This window comes from Nomascus leucogenys, chromosome 22a (genome assembly GCF_006542625.1).
Source record: "Nomascus leucogenys isolate Asia chromosome 22a, Asia_NLE_v1, whole genome shotgun sequence".
Lineage (NCBI taxonomy): Eukaryota > Metazoa > Chordata > Mammalia > Primates > Hylobatidae > Nomascus > Nomascus leucogenys.
This window is the reverse complement of record NC_044402.1, coordinates 60,709,817-60,726,546: the sequence shown is the minus strand read 5'-3', so window position 1 is coordinate 60,726,546 and position 16,730 is coordinate 60,709,817.

Sequence of the window (16,730 nt, the reverse complement as noted above, 5' to 3'; positions counted from 1 at the left end):
TAATAGCTATACTTCATTTTGTACCTGATTCTATACTGTTTAGCTACAATTTAAGGAGCGACTACTATGCAATTGATGAGTTCATGTCCTTTGTAGGGCCATGGATGAAACTGGAAACCATCATTCTCAGTAAACTATCGCCAGGACAAAAAACCAAACACTGCATGTTCTCACTCATAGGTGAGAATTGAACAATGAGAACACATGGACACAGGAAGGGGAACATCACACACCGGGGACTGTTGTGGGGTGGGGGGAGGGATAGCATTAGGAGATATACCTAATGCTAAATGACGAGTTAATGGGTGCAGCACACCAACATGGCACATGTATACATATGTAACAAACCTGCACATTGTGCACAGGTACCCTAAAACTTAAAGTATAATAATAATAAAATAAATAAAAAGAGGGATTTCAAAGTTAACCATAACATTCTTCTGTCCCCATAAAATGGAGGGTGGCTACTCAAGTGATCATCGTGTTCTTTATGTCTTACTATTTATGTCTTTATGTCTTACTATGTCTATTGTGCTTTAAGTCTTACTGTATTTTATGTCATTTTATTCATAATCTAATAAAAACAAACAATGATAAGACATATCCTGGATATTTTTAAATCTAAGTGGTCCCTAATATGAAAGCAATTATGTAAGTAAATGCAGCCATTACACTTAAAATCTTAAATAGTAATTTATTATAACTTAATAGTTATATTTATTTATAACTTAATATTATAACTTAAATAGTAATTTATTTATTACTTAAAATAGTAATTTATTATAACTGGAATACAGAACTGTACAGAATATTGTTTTGTTCTTCTCAAGAAGGTAATATCTCTAATTCTTATTAAGAAAATGGTATTTTTTAATTTTTTGTATGAAAGTATCTTCCCTATTATTGTATCCTAATGCTTGGATGTCCACACTCACATTGCTAATTAAGACTGGATCTGTCACACTGGAGTAAATGTACCCCCAAGACATAGAAAAAATAGGCCAGGGAGCACTCAAATCCATAGGCCCAACATTTATCTATTTCTTCATTAACTTTATGATCAACTAATATTGGCTTATCATGAGGCCAAAAGAGGTGACCAAATCTAACAAGATCTCAACCTTAGGAGAGCTCATATTCCAAAGGAGGGAGAAAGCATAAACAAACAAATGCTGCATAGGAGTGAGCTCCTATCTACACAGTAGACCCTGTAAAACAAGAAAGGCTTCACTCTTAAAATCTTGGAAGTCTACATAAGAGTTGTGTAGCCCCCAGATGAGAAATCAGATTGCTGCAAGGAAATTACAGACCACCAGGAACTCTTGCTGGAAAAAGTGTAGCTCAAAAGCAGTTGGACCCTCAGGTATGTGGATGTGAGATCCAATTTTATAATACTTACAAAATTTGGGAAACTTAAGAAGTTCCTATAGGAATATATAAAATCAATGAAGCTCTAGGAACTCTGGCACGCAGAGCTGAAAGGGAGATTGCCCTGTGGCTATGTTTCCTAGCACAGAGTGTGTGGGATTCTCATGAAAAGTATGATAAACTAAAAGGATTACAAAAGATTCAAGGAATAAAGCTTTATAAAGAAGAGCTACAATATGGTAACAAACAGAATTTGAATACAAGGAAATATAAAATGAGCTTAATAAGTAAGTTTAAAATGCTCAAATTTAAAAAGAGGATTTTTAAAAAGTAAAAAGCAAGAACATAACAAAAAAGAAGCTAGATTTTCTAGAGTTGTATGACATGAGTTGATCAGAAAGACTTGTTTGAGGCATTGTTAAAAACTGAAAGAAAATGTTGATGGTAAAGTAAATAATCATAATTTAACTTTCTTTATTATAAAGTTCCTTTGGAAAGAATTTTGCTAAAATGGTAAAGGAAATCCAGAGAATCTTCTAGGCTGCTGAGGAAATCAAATGATTCTACCTCACCGCAAAGTAATGCATTTACTAATATTTTCACCAATATCACCTTAAAAATTGCAACACATTTTTTGTTTTGGTATTTAGAGAATCCCTCTTCTGTGGGTCATAGGTTATAAAGCAACTAAGTACTTGCATGTTGGTCTGAGTGTGTGTTCTTTTAATATTGTAACACCAATACAAATCTCCAGAATGCTAAATGTCAACTGCATTGTAACTCTTTTCAATTTATTATGCTTCTATGATGTTGTTATTAATTATTGCTACCATATTTTAGTATGGCTTGACTATCAGGAAATGAGATAACTACTTTACATTAATCACTTTATTTAAATCTCCTACGATGCAAAACGCAAGTGTCATTCTCATTTCACAGATGAGACAGACACTAAGAAGTTAGTAACTTGCCCAGACAGCTGGAAAGAGGTAGGGTCAGATTCAAACCTGTGAATTTTATGTCCTGCATCCTCACAATATAAAGCAAGAGGATCTCTCTCTCTCTCTCCCCCTCCCTCCCCCCACCTCTCTCTCTCTCTCTCTCTCTCTCTCTGTCTTTTAAATTGAGACAGGGACTTGCTCTGTCACCCAGGGTGGAGTACAGTGGTGCAAGGCTCACTGCAGCCTCAAATTCCAGGGCTCAAGCAATCCTACCATTTCTGCCTGTCAAGTGGCTGGGACCAAAGGAGCATGCTAGCATGCCCAGATAATCTTTTAAAATTTTTTTGTAGAGATGGGGTCTCACTATGTTACTCAGGCTGATCTCAAAATCCTGGGCTCAAGCAATCTTCTCATCTCAGCCTCCTAAAGTGTTGGGATTGCAGACCTGAGCCACTGCACCTCCCAAATGATCTTTCTCATCAACCCCCGTGACTTATTTCAAGAGTAGTATTCTCATTGTCTGATTAAAATCTTTTGTTTTTATCTTTCCCTCTCTTTAAGTAACTTAAAACATTTTTCTGTTGACAAGCATGGATGCAGTATGAAGCAGAATACAAATTTGCATCATTTAAAAAATAATTCATGAGGCTTCTAAAGAATGTTGGGTCTTTGGGAAACTGCCTTGCACTATGTCCCCAGGCAGCTGGAGGAGAAGCACCATTCACTCTCCTTTGGCCTCGGGTGTCTTCAGAGGAAGCCTGAGGATTCCCACGCTGTGGTGTTTCCTACAGTCCTGTGCATGTAGTGCTGTAGGCATTATGGTCTATTAGCTGACGCAGAAGGACAGGTGAGTTTATTTCTTTACATTGCCATTCACCTTCTCCTCAGAATAAACATGGTGGGCTCTGAAGAAGGAATTTTAACCAGTGAGTCCGCAGCACTATGAATCCTTGTGAGTTAAGACAGACCTAGGACTGAGGAGTCCCAAAGTGGAATGTGGAGAGTTACTGAAAAACAAACAAACAAAAAAACATCTGTCTACCTCACTCTTTTGATTAGCAGTTTCTAATGGAAAAAGCTCATTTTATTTTTTTCTTCAACAGTGGGTCTATTGGGAGAGGTAGACAGTTTTTGTTTTGTTTTTTTATACATTCTCACTGTGTAAATCAAGCTTGTCCACTTACCTTGCTACTAACTCCTAAACTCAGAGTCCTTATTTATTTTTATTCCCTTTCATATTTATATTTAATTTTATAAATGTATTTAAATTTGAATATTTTCTGTTGGAATAAGATAGTAAACTATTCCTCCTGTGGATATTATGTGGGGCAAAATTAATATTTAATGCAAAATAATATTGAGAGAACACTCTTGAATGTAAAAACATCACTTAAATGAAATTCAATTCCCATTCTCTTTCATTTGTATCTTTAAGTAAGACATTAGATTGTTTTCTTCTCTTAAATTTATTTATCTTAAAATTTTTCTAATAAAAGTTCTTCAAGGGTTACCCGTCTTTATATACTCTTGGTGATTTTATTTCTTTGTTATAAATACTCACTTTCAGACTATAAAATATGTAATAGGTTAAGAAGATAAGTGAAAATTGCCCATAATGCTCAGTAAGAAATAATACTATTTAGGTTTCTTTCATGCCATTTGTAATTTTGTATATACTACATATGTACACATATGCTTTTACAAAAATATTTTAAGCAACAATAAACATAGTTACAGCACCATCTTAAAATGACTACATATATTCCAGTATATAGATAGGCTTTGCTCCCAAATTTGTATTATTATAAATGTTTTGATAAATACATGTATATAACGTATGCATGTATATATATTTATCACATTATTTACATAATAATATAAATGTTCCAGAAAGCATAGATGATTATTTGACAAATAAAATATTTCATAGCTAAGATAATAAGAAAAGTTTGTGGGCTAAGCAAGAGACTGGCTGTCTAGCAGCGCTAAATGTGTGTTCCAGTTGGGAATTAGCCTACCTTTTACAGTAGAGTTGGGTAACCGTGTCAGTATGCTTCATAGATTCTTTAACAGGATTACTTTTTTCTAATAACTGTAAAACATTAACTTATGCCATGCAAGCCATAGTCTTTTTATTATTATTATTATTATTATTATTATTATTATTATTATACTTTAAGTTTTAGGGTGCATGTGCACAACGTGAAGATTTGTTACATATGTATACATGTGCCATGTTGCTGTGCTCATCATTTGGCATCATAGTCTTATGCTACTTACCTGTGAGCCCTTCAAAAAAAGGTAGCAAACATGTAATGTATTCTCATTGTACATCTGCAAGAAAAATAGGACATAGCAATCATAGTCCTTGATTTTCCTGCCTAAAGTTGACAGCTGATTATGTGAAAATTTAACTTTGGGCTTAGTATTCTTGATGTTTGCATCTAGAAGAGTAAGATTATAGTTGAGACATGAGCTATTTGTAAGAAGCTTCTCAGAAACCTGACATTGGACCCCTTCTATTCCCATCTTGTTTGCAATCAAATACATTTGCTTCAGAAGAAGTCTAGGCAAAATGCTAAGAAAGGTGAAGTTCTGGGCTTCTGCATTCTGAGCTTTTCCTAAAACCCTCAGGAAAGGCCTTTGGGGTCATTGTATGGGATAACTAATAACAAACTTATCCCATACAATGACCCCAAACACTCGTACTGTTGCCTCTGAAGTTAAGGCCTCCCCCAGCAACTCTGAGAGAATATGTGGCTGTTCAATCAATCCATGATAGTGTGCAGAGGGAAAAGTCCTAGGAGCTGTAGCTTATTTCCAAAGAAAGGTAAATTTTAATGGCGGTTTTCTAAAACAAACAACAACAACAACAAAACACATCCAACCAGGAAGTAAGGCCTTTTACATGGCCCACCAGAGTACAAAAGGAAATAGATTCAGCCCACTTGAGTTATGTCATACAGAAACCATCTCCTTCACCTAAAGCTTCTTGAAGATACATCTGTGGGCCTAGCTGCTTCTGACAGAACCAACATTTTGATTGAGTGTATCTGAGTAGCTTTTGACTCTATTACAGGAGTATCAGCTGTGGGACTTCTTCAAGCATGATTCTAACCCCACTGCTTTAGTACGTCTTAGTCTCTCTTTTCAGCCTTCTTTGGTGATTGGCACAATAACTAACATGTCATAAGCGGTGTTGAACATTGAGAGCTTTCTGGGATTCTTCATTTCCCAGCCCCTTCTATTTTTAATTAAAATAACTCTGATTGTATGTGTTCAGGCTAAAAATGGTATTTCTAAGCCATCCTGGCAGCCATAGGTGGATATGTTACATCATTCCAGCCAATGAGATATAAGTAGGCACTTGCTGAGGATTTCTGAGAAAGTTTTACTTTCTAAAGAAAAGCATCATCCTTTTGTCTTTATTATTACCCTCCTCTTCCCTGAAGGTAAAGTGGCTATACTGGAACCATGACTGTGAAAGCTACATGCTAAAGGTAGAAATAGAAGCATAGGTCTGTCATATTACTTTGGCATAAGCCCTGATCTATAAATCATATAGATTTCTTATTGCTTGGAAAACACACATACACACACACACATGCACACACACTTGGTTAAGCCATTGGAGTTGTTTTTCTGTTTCATGAAGCCAAATGCAATTCTCTTGCTTAGAACACTTACCCAAGGGAATTGAAATGCATGATTCTCCAGACTCTGCGCACTCAGGAAATACAAGGTAAAATTTCATGGTTGCTTAATCAAGAAAATTTAGGAGATAAGCCTCTTTCTAAATTAAACACATGCATTCCAAAGTACAAAACAAGTTATTTTATTTTTTGCATTTTCTGTTTCAGTCTCCTTCAGCAGAGAAGATAACATTTAGCTAGCTTTGAAATCTCAAATATATAATTTGTACAACATTTGAAAACTGAAGTTACGTTTGATGCTGCATGAAGAAGCATTAAATTATGAGCCAATCAGGATTTGAAGTGGTGTGTGATTCTCTTAGAATATTTGATTAAAATAGATGCAGGTGTAATCAATAATGCATATATATTCAATCAGGAATCTTGATTTTTGCTCAGTTATTTAATTAAAATTTCAGAAATTAACACATTTTTAAGTTCTGCTATGCTAAGAAACTGGTTATTTCTCCGTAGATATCTATTTTTAATGTCCCTAGAAATGTTCTCCTAAGAAGAGAAACGTTAAAAAAAAGTTTACCCTTTTTAAATATCCATGTCTCTGTGCTATAGCAATGGAGTGACAGCAAAACTGAATGTTCTATTTGTTCTCTGCCTCTAGTGTTAGTCATGTTATTCATGGGACAAGAAGCAAATGTAACTAGAATGTAAAAGAGAAAAATACTCAGGCAAGAGGAAACTCAAGAGCATATAAAACCAATATTGGTAGAAAAGGCTTACACTCACTTTTCAGGTCAATTACCATATAGTTGATACTTACACAAAGTGAAGTATGATGGATGGAAAATCTCTATTCTTTCCCATACTATAAATGCAGTCTATTTTGAAGAACTATTCCCTCCACATTCTATCCCTGCAATTTTGTTAACAGAGGCCAATCACAATCCTCTGCCCTCTGGTCTCCGGCTTGTGTAAATGTGAAAACTGGGTCACTTGAAGTTTTCAGCTTCTATTTTTTAACTACAGCTCAAGGAAAACAGATCCATTATTTTCTTTCTTTCATAAGGTTGTGATTCTAGAGATATTCGTGGTAAGGTCTAGGCCCCTAGGAATAGACATCTTGAGAAAAGAACAACAGAAAGGACAACAGCAAAGAAAGAAAGATACGTTCAAACTGAAAAAGAATGGTTGGCTTTTCATGAATAATGACGATCTGAATTCACATTCCTGACCCCACCCCAACCCCCCCTTTTTTGCCAGGACTTTGCTGGACATTTCAACACATAAAACAACCCCATTAAATGAATCTACAGGAAATCCCTTTGCTGCCAAGACTTGAGCTCCTGAGAAGTAAAAGAAAAAAAAAAAAGGCTTTCATTATTTGTGAGGATAGCAGAACCTGGAGTGAAGACCAAAAATTATACTACTTCCCTAAAATCAGTTAGATAAAAGGGGAGCTGTGCCTTCCCACCTGTCAAGTCCTGGAGGAGGTTGCACAATATTCTTGGTGCCAGTGGCCCAGGAAAGAGTCTCCCCTAGTGGGCTACACAGATAGTCCATGTGGTTGGAAGAAGATAGTTCTCCCCAAGAGCACTTAGAAAAGTCTAAAACACTAAGCAGTCTTCATCATGTGCATGCAGTCTTCATCACATGCATGCTTCAGTAAAAGGGGTCCCAATTTTTCAGCTGACTCTATACATTTTCTCATAAGGAAATGACTCCTATCTTCCAGTTCCTGCAGTTTTGCCAGTGACTAAAATACCCCCACATCCTAGCCCTATGCTAGGATGTGGGGTTATCTTAGGCATTAGCCAACAGGTACTTGTCAGTGGCCAGTTAGGAACCAGGCTACACAGCAGGAAGTGAGTGACCGGTGAGTGAAGCTGAGCTCAGCTTCCGGTTAGATGAGTGGGGTCATTAGATTCTCATAGGAGCCCGAACTGTATTATGAACCACTTATGCAAGTGGTCTAGGTTGCGCACTCCTTATGAGAATATAATGATTAATGTGCTTGAATCATCCTGAAACCATCCCTCCACCTCCCCGCTGTCCTTGGAAAAATTGTCTTCCATAAAACTAGCTCCTGGTGCCAGAAAGTTTGGGGACCGCTGTCCTAGCATATACGGCTGTAGAGATAACTTAAACTCATAAGAAGGCAAAGAGAAGCAGTGATCCATTTTGAAAAACACTCACTAAAAAGAGGGAAAGAGACTTAATTGAATAATAAGAACAGGAAGTTCCTATTAAGGTAAAATAAACGAAAAAGATAAAAGCTTGAACAAAAAACACAGCTTTTCAAGAGGGTGCAATTAAAGCACAAAAAGAGCTTTCTGGAACCAAGGAAACATTATATTTGAATTACAAAATTTAGTACAAGAATAGAAAAACAGAATAGTTGCTTTAGTTGTCTGAAAAAATAATGGAAGAACTATCTAACAGGCCAACAACAACAACAAAATGTGGAAATCACAAGCGAAAAGATCTCGAGTAGGGAAGAGAATTCCAATGCCTACAGGATCTTGGCATATAATAGAATTTTGTGGATTAGTTTAGTAATAAGACAAGAGGAAGGGGTATAGACTGTGACTGAAATGGAGGGCCAATACCCTACTTAAGAGATACTGAAGTTTTGTTTTTTTTTTAAGCACTCCACTGGCCAAAAGTATAATTGTCTCCTGGTAAAAATCTGTAAAGTGTATCAGATTTTAAGACTAGTAACATAGAAGATTTAAATAAGTACAGTTCACACACAGAGAGAGTACTGTGTTTATATATATAGAAGAACATATATTCATTGTTTATAAAAATATTCATATATGTTTATATGTACTTAAAAGCATACATTTGAAACTATATTCTATATTGTCTAACCAAATCCAATAAACCAGAAATTAACAAAAGTACTAAAAAAAATTGAACAGCTTGAAAACACCCAGCCTAAGTTGAACCATATGAAACTGCTGATATTTGACATTTTAATATATGAAAATAGTAATTCATATGGATCAACCTGATAAAACCCTTCATCAAAAAGGTAGGACATTCCCTTGTTTGGACTTCAATTGGGAACATATGTGTTGGGTGGCCCAAATTTTACCTTGAAAGTACTCTGTTTTTTAGGGTTGTAAATAAATATTAGTGAGTAAGCTAATACACATAGTCACACCTCCTTATTTGTGGATTTTGTGGATTTTGGATATATATATAGAGAGAGAGGGAATAATGTTTATATCTTAATTAAATCAAGTTTATTTGTGTTCAAATCTTCTATGTAAATCACATTACTAACAGAACATTTTTTAAAACTACCATTATGATGATAAATTTATCTATTATTTAATTTTGTCAATTTGTTCCTTATATAATTTGAAGGTATGTTATTAGGTCCATATAAAATAGGTTTGTTATATCTTCCTGGTGAGATGACTCATAATTATACTAAAATCGGTCTCTATCTCTCTTGCCTGATGTTTACTTCGCTTATTCTGAGGCATAGCCCAGAAAGCCTGAGTGTTTACCAGGGTCTTCTGGGTAGATGCTGATTTTCAATATTTTTCCCAAACAATAAGCTGCTATAAACTTTGCTCCCCTTCTCACCTTCTCAAACATTGCTCTAGAATTGGCAAATGTCTCAAAATCTGACATTTCTGAGACATCCTTTCTCTATGAGATTTTATACTCTCCAGTCCTTGACACCTTTGTAACTATCTGATTTCATCAAATAGGATATTTTAAAAGATTGTAGTTTTTAGAGTAATTTTAGGTTCACAGAAAAATTAAGTGGAAATTACAGACATTTCTCACATAGCCCCTATACCTTCACGTATATAGCCTCTCCCATTATCAACATCCCCCATACAGTGGCATATTTGTTACCATTGTGAACCTACATGGCACAGTATTATCATCCAAAGTTCATAGTTTACATTAGGGTTTATCCTTAGTGTCATTCATTCTATGAGTTTGAACCATGTAAAATGACATGTATCCACTATTATGATTATCATACCAAGTATTTTCACTGCTCTAAAATGCTCTGTGTACCACCTCACTCTTTCTCACCCTCAGCCACTACTTTCTCAGTAGTTCTGCCTTTTCCAGAATGTCATATGATTTAAATCATACAGATGTAGCCTTTTCATATTGACTTCTTTTCACTTAGTAATATACATTTAAGTTTTCTCCATATCTTCTCATGGCTTGAAAACTGATTTGCTTTTAGCACTGACTGATATTCCATTGTCTGTATTTACCGCACTTTATTTACACATTCACCCACTGAAGGACATCTTTGTTGCTTCCAAATTTTGGCAATATGAAGAAAGCTGCTGTAAACATCCATGTGCATATTACTGTGTGGACATAAATTTTCAACCCCTTTGAGTAAATACTAAGGATCATGATTGCCAGATCATATAATAAGAATATATTTAGTTTTGTAAGAAACTGCCAAACTGTGTACTAAAGTGGCTGCATAATTTTTGCATTTCCACCAGGAATAAATGAGAGTTCTTATTGCTCCACGTCTTCATCAGCATTTGATGGTGTCAGTGTTCTGGATTTAGCCATCCTAATCGGTGTGTAGTGGTATCTTATTGTTGTTTCAATTTGCATTTCCCTGGTGACGTAAGATGCAAAACATTTATTCATGTGCTTATTTGCCGTCTATGTGCTTCTTTAGTAAGGTGTCTGTTACCCTTACCAAAGGTATTTGGCCCATTTTTTATTCAAGTTTTTGTTTTCTTATTTCTGAGTTTTAAGTGTTCTTGATATATTTTGGATAACAGTTCATATCAGTTATAATTTTTGTAAATATTTTCTCCCAGTCTGTGGTATGTCTTTTTATTCTCTGGACAGTGTATTTCACAGAGCAGAAATTTTTAATTTTAATGAAGTATAGATTTTCAATTCTTCTTTTCATAGATCATGCCTTTGGTTTTATATCTCAAAAGTCATTGTCAAACCCAACGTCATCTATATGTTCTCCTATGCTATCTTCTAAGAGGCTTATAAGTTTGTGTTTTATGTTTAGGTCTGTAATCCATTTTGAGTTAATTTTTGTGAAGAGCATAAAAACATAGATTTATGTTTTTGCATGTGGATGCCCAGTTGTTCCAGCACCATTGTTGAAAAATCTATCCTTATTCTATTGTATTACTCCCTTTGCTCCTTTATTGGAGATTGATTAGGTGTGTTTAGGGGCTTTCTGTTCCATTGATCTCTGTCTATTTGCTTCACGTATACCACACTGTGTTGATTACTGCAGCTTTTTAGAAAGCCTTGAAGTTGAGTAGTGTCAGTCCTCCAGCTTTGGTCTTCTCTTCTCTTTCAATATTGTGCTGGCTCATCTGGGTCCTCTGCCTCTCCATATAAACTTTAGGATTAGATTTTTTATATCTACAAAAGTATTTGCTAAAGTCTTGATTGGAATTTCACTGAATCTACCATTCAGATCAAGTTGGAAAGAACTGAAATCTTGGAAGTATTGAATCTTCATATCCATGATTGTGGAATATTTCTTCATTTATTTAGTTTTTTTATTTCTTTCAACAGAGTTTTGTAGTTTTCTTTATATAAATCTTGTACGTATTTTGTTAGATTTATACCTAAGTATCTCATTTTTGTGGGTGCTAATGTAAATGGTATTGTATTTTTAATTTCAAATTCCACTTGTTCATGATAAGCTGGATTAAGAAAATGTGGCACATATACACTATAGAATACTATGCAGCCATAAAAAATGATGAGTTCATGTCCTTTGTAGGGACGTGGATGAAGCTGGAAACCATCATTCTCAGCAAACTATTGCAAGGACAAAAAACAAAACACCGCATGTTCTCACTCATAGGTGGGAATTGAACAATGAGAACACATGGACACAGGAAGGGGAACATCACACTCCGGGGCCTGTTGTGGGATGGGGGGAGGGGGGAGGGATAGCATTAGGAGATATACCTAATGTTAAATAACGAGTTAATGGGTGCAGCACACCAACATGGCACATGTATACATATGTAACTAACCTGCACGTTGTGCACATGTACCCTAAAACTTAAAGTATAATAAAAAAAAATTCCACTTGTTCATTACTGGTATATAGGAAAGAGATTGACTTTTGTATATTAGCCTTGTATCTATCCTGCATCCTTGCTATAATCATTTATTAGTTCCAGTAAATTTTTTGTTGTTGTTGTTGATTCTTTTGAATTTCTATGTAGACAATCATCAAATAGGTTTTAAAAAAAATTGGGCCAGGTGCAGTGGCTCACACCTGTATAGGAATATTTGAAATAATAGGTCAGGCTGGGCACGTTGGCTCACGACTGTAATCCTAGCACTTTGGGAGGCCAAGGCAGGTGGATCACCTGAGGTCAGGAGTTCGAGACTAGCCTGGTCAACATGGTGAAACCCCATCTCTACTAAAAATACAAAAAATTAGCTGGGCATGATGGCAGGCACCTATAATCCCAGCTACTGGGGAGGCTGAGGCAGGAGAATTGTTTGAAACTGGGAAGCAGAGGTTGCAATGAACCGAGATCATGCCATTGCACTCCAGCCTGGGTGACAAGAGCAAAACTCCATCTCAAAAAAAAAATTATTGTTTAACCTCCAGTTCTCAGTGGGAGATTTTCTCTGATATGAACCAATGACCAGAGCTGGGAATAGAAAGCCATTTTCAAGATATATTTGCCTAATTAATTTGTGGCATGAATTAAAGAAGATAATGGACGTAAAATTATCAGTGTAAACTTGTCTATGATACTCACTAAATAGCTGGTATCTTTTTCAAAATTATTCTTTAAGAACTTTGATTAAGATGAAAAGGAGAATAGCTGCATACCAGGGAAGGGGATTCAATGGAGAGTCTTTGAGAGTCAAGGATACATGAATAATTGTACGTCCTTAAGATAAAACAACTTTATAGAAGGAGAAAATGAAATTACAGAGATATGTAGGAAATGTATCAAAGTTCTGAATCACAGAGATGAAATTTAAAAAATATATGTAACACCTGTTATATCTTAGAGTTCTGTCAATGGAAACCCAGACTGCCCATAAACAACTTTTATATCTGGAGAAAACTGGCTGATTATTATCTCTGAAGGGGTCAGGAAGAGTTATGATCTTGAGTAAAAATGAAAAAGTGTACTTTTAGAAAGAACTGTGCATACTTCTTATACTGAAATAGGTAGGAGAAGTGCTTAACCTAAATAAATAAATAATAAATAGCTGAATTCCAGTTAATTTCTTGGACAATAACTGGATTGAACAAATAGTATAATCTTTACTCATTTACTTGCCAAAAAAAAGGACACGAGGAAATAGAATACAGTGTTTAGAAGCTTAACCTTTAGAAATACCAAGACCTGAGATTGAAACACAGGCAAATTTCTTACTTTTTCTATATCTCATTTTTTTTCGTTATTAGGGAGGGAAAAAAAGTAGTATTCTTTACAAAAAAGAGTAGTATTCTTTACAGTCTACATTCTAGAATTGCTCTGATAATTTCTATCTGCCCTAGGATTTAATTTCCTGAACCATCCTACTTCAGTTTCTTTTTCTAATTCATTCCACAGCTTGTCCTCTCTCACTGAAATTATACTCTCATATCCCTTAGCTCTTTTCTGGTTTTCTCACTGTTTCAGGGCTAGAGTGTTCATGGAATCCACTGGGAAATATCCATTCTTGTCATGTCTCCTCAAACTTGATTCCAAGGACACTTCTATCTTTGAGTTTCTTTTGTGGGTGTTCTCACCCCAACCCAGTTTGGCGTGAGTATCTGTGTGGGTCACATATAACCTTTATTTATCTATCTTTGTCAGTTTTATCTTTTAAAATGTTTTGTCTATATCATATTTCTAGACTAATAATTCATATATTAATAAAAGACAACTAATTAACAATCAGCATTTGTAATTACCATGAGACAAATAGCATAAAAGCATTCAAGTGGTGTAATCCTAATCCAAAGAAAGGAAACAAGGGGCTTGGTTTAAACTAGTAAGGCTCATAATATGGGTAGATAACTTATTTTCCTTAAGTTTGGAGCTCTCCGTATACTTGGAATTATTGGAATAGATGACCATAAAAAAAACTCTCACAAGTCTAAAAAGTGGGTATTTAATAGTTATTATAACAATACCAAAAGAAAAAATAACAAATACAAATAGCACTACAATTTTATTGTTTGATCCTTGCCTTTCAGAAAGGCTTATAATATACTTGAAGTGACTAGATCTACGGAAAGATACATATTACATTGCTCTAAAAACTTTTATGTCAAAGAGTATAAGACGAGTGTATTTAGTAAAACTGTCCAGCAGGGGATCATGTAGCAAGTGAGGTGAGTATTGAAAGTGAGCTGAAATTAGGGTAAGCAAAAACAGAGGGAAAATAGTTATTTAAGGAGAAAAAGTAATGCCAGAAATAAATGAGTAAAACAAAGATTAGGATCTGACTAGGGGTCATTTTAAGACTGAGTTGCGCAAATATATTTGATCAGTGGATTTGCCACATAGAAATCACTCATTTAGTATTAGCCAAATGAACATGGAATGAATAAAATGCATTTCATTAGACTATCTGTTACTCCTCATTACTGAAAGTTATTTATTAATTTTTTTATTGTTGCTATTGTTGGTTGCTCCCCTTCAAGTACTTGACTTCATGACTCACTGGCTTCTTTTCAATCCTTTTCTCATCTCTTGTTTTGTATTAAATCACTAGGTGAGCTCCTGCAGACTCCTGGCTTTAGATACCATCTTTATGCTGATGACTTCCAAATATTATTTCCAATCCAACCTCTTTGTCTCTCTCTCTGTCTCTCTCTCTCTCTCTCTCTGTGTGTGTGTGTGTGTGTGTGTGTGTGTGTGTGTGTGTGTGTGTGTTTACTATCTCCTTAGCATCTCCACTTGGATATCTGATATAGACTTTAAGTTTGACATGTCCAAAAGAGAACTCTTGATTTTCATTTATCGTTCCCACGAAAATTTATTTCTCTCCCAGTCTTCTCCATTAGTAGAGAGTACTGCCATTCATCCAGCTGACAAATCCAAACACCGAGGGGTTGTATTCAATACCTAATTCCCTTAAACTCCACAATCAATTTATTAGTGAATTCTGTTGACTCAACTTTCAACATGTATATAGAATCCGATAGTTTCTCACCATTTCCAACATTATTTTTCTGTCTTCTCTAGACTAGAAGATTGCAGGAAACTTCCTAAATAGTCTCTCTGTTTCTATTCATATATGCTTCAGTCTCTACTTCTTATTTTACACATTATAGCCACAGTGATCCTTTTGCAATTAGAAGCAGATCAGTTCACTTCTGTAGCTCAAAACTTTTAACGGTTTTCCATCTACTTAGGATAAAACTCAAACTCATTTTCTTGGCCTTAACCAAACAAAAGCCTGGCATGATCTGGCTCCTCTCCACCTTACAACTTTCCCCTTGCCTACTCAGTTCAGGTACACTGGCGCTATCATGTTTTACTAACATACCACAAGTTGTTTACACACCTCTCATCTGCATCTTTAAATAGCATGCTCCTTTCACATGCTGGTCAAATCACTCCCTATTCAGGGATGCCTTTCCAAAGCAAATGATCTGAAACAGGACCCCTTATTGCTATGCATGTTCTCTACCTTTTTGCTGTGTTTATTTTTTGAACTATTATATAAACTTGTATTATCTCTTTATTATTTCATTTACTTATTATCTGTGTATCAAATCCTCATGGAGATTCTATCAAGGTAGGTGCATCTGCTTTGTTCTCAACTGTGTTCCCGGCGTCTAGAACAGTACAAGTGCTTAGTAGATACATGTTCAATACATGAATAAGACTAAATATGGCTTATTTTCTTGTATATTATCTCCTTTGGTAAGTTGGGTAAGAGACCTTTATCTGTAACGCAATAAAGTAGGGTTAGTATAATCATTGAAATTGTATGCCCTAGGGTCCAACTGCTGGGATTTAAACAAATCCAAGCTCCTTCAGATGTGATCTTACATTATCTTGAATACTTGCTTAAGTTGCCTATGCCTTAGTTTTATTTCAGTGTAAAAAAAAAAAAAGGACTAATATGATGCCTGTATACAGAGTTGTAAGAATTAAATGAGGAACACATCCAAAGCATTTAGAACAGTGTCTGCCTTGCAGAAGCATTAAGTAGATGCTAGGTTTTATTTCCCCTTAATTTGTTTTATTCTAATTTGACTTCCTCAAAGGTATGGTTATAGATATTCAGTATTTTTTTTTCAGATAGGGGACTCACTCTGTTGTCCAGACTGGAGTACAGTGGCACCACCACAGCTCACTGCAACCTCAACATCCCCAGGCTCAAGTGATCCAACTGCCTCATCCTCCCAAGTAGCTGGGACTACAGGCACACAACACCACACCTGATTAATTTTTATTTTTAATTTTTGTAGAGATGGGGTCTTCCTACATTGCCCAGACTGTTCTTGAACTCCTGGGCTCAAGCAATCCTTGCATCTCGGCCTCCCAAAGTGCTGGGACTACAGGTGTTAGCCACCATGTCTGGCCCATCATGCATATTAAAATCCCTCATTGAAAGGGAAGAGCACGTTTTTTTCTTTTCCCCTAACTTTTTCTCTGGCTGGGCCACTACTAAGCAATTATCACTGAAGTTATAACTCCTGCTCTTCCTATCAGGACTTTCAGTGGATGCCTTGATTTGATACTTTATCCTTTTATTCACTTGGTTATGATATAAGTACATTAGGAGAATCTGGCTTCCTTTTTGC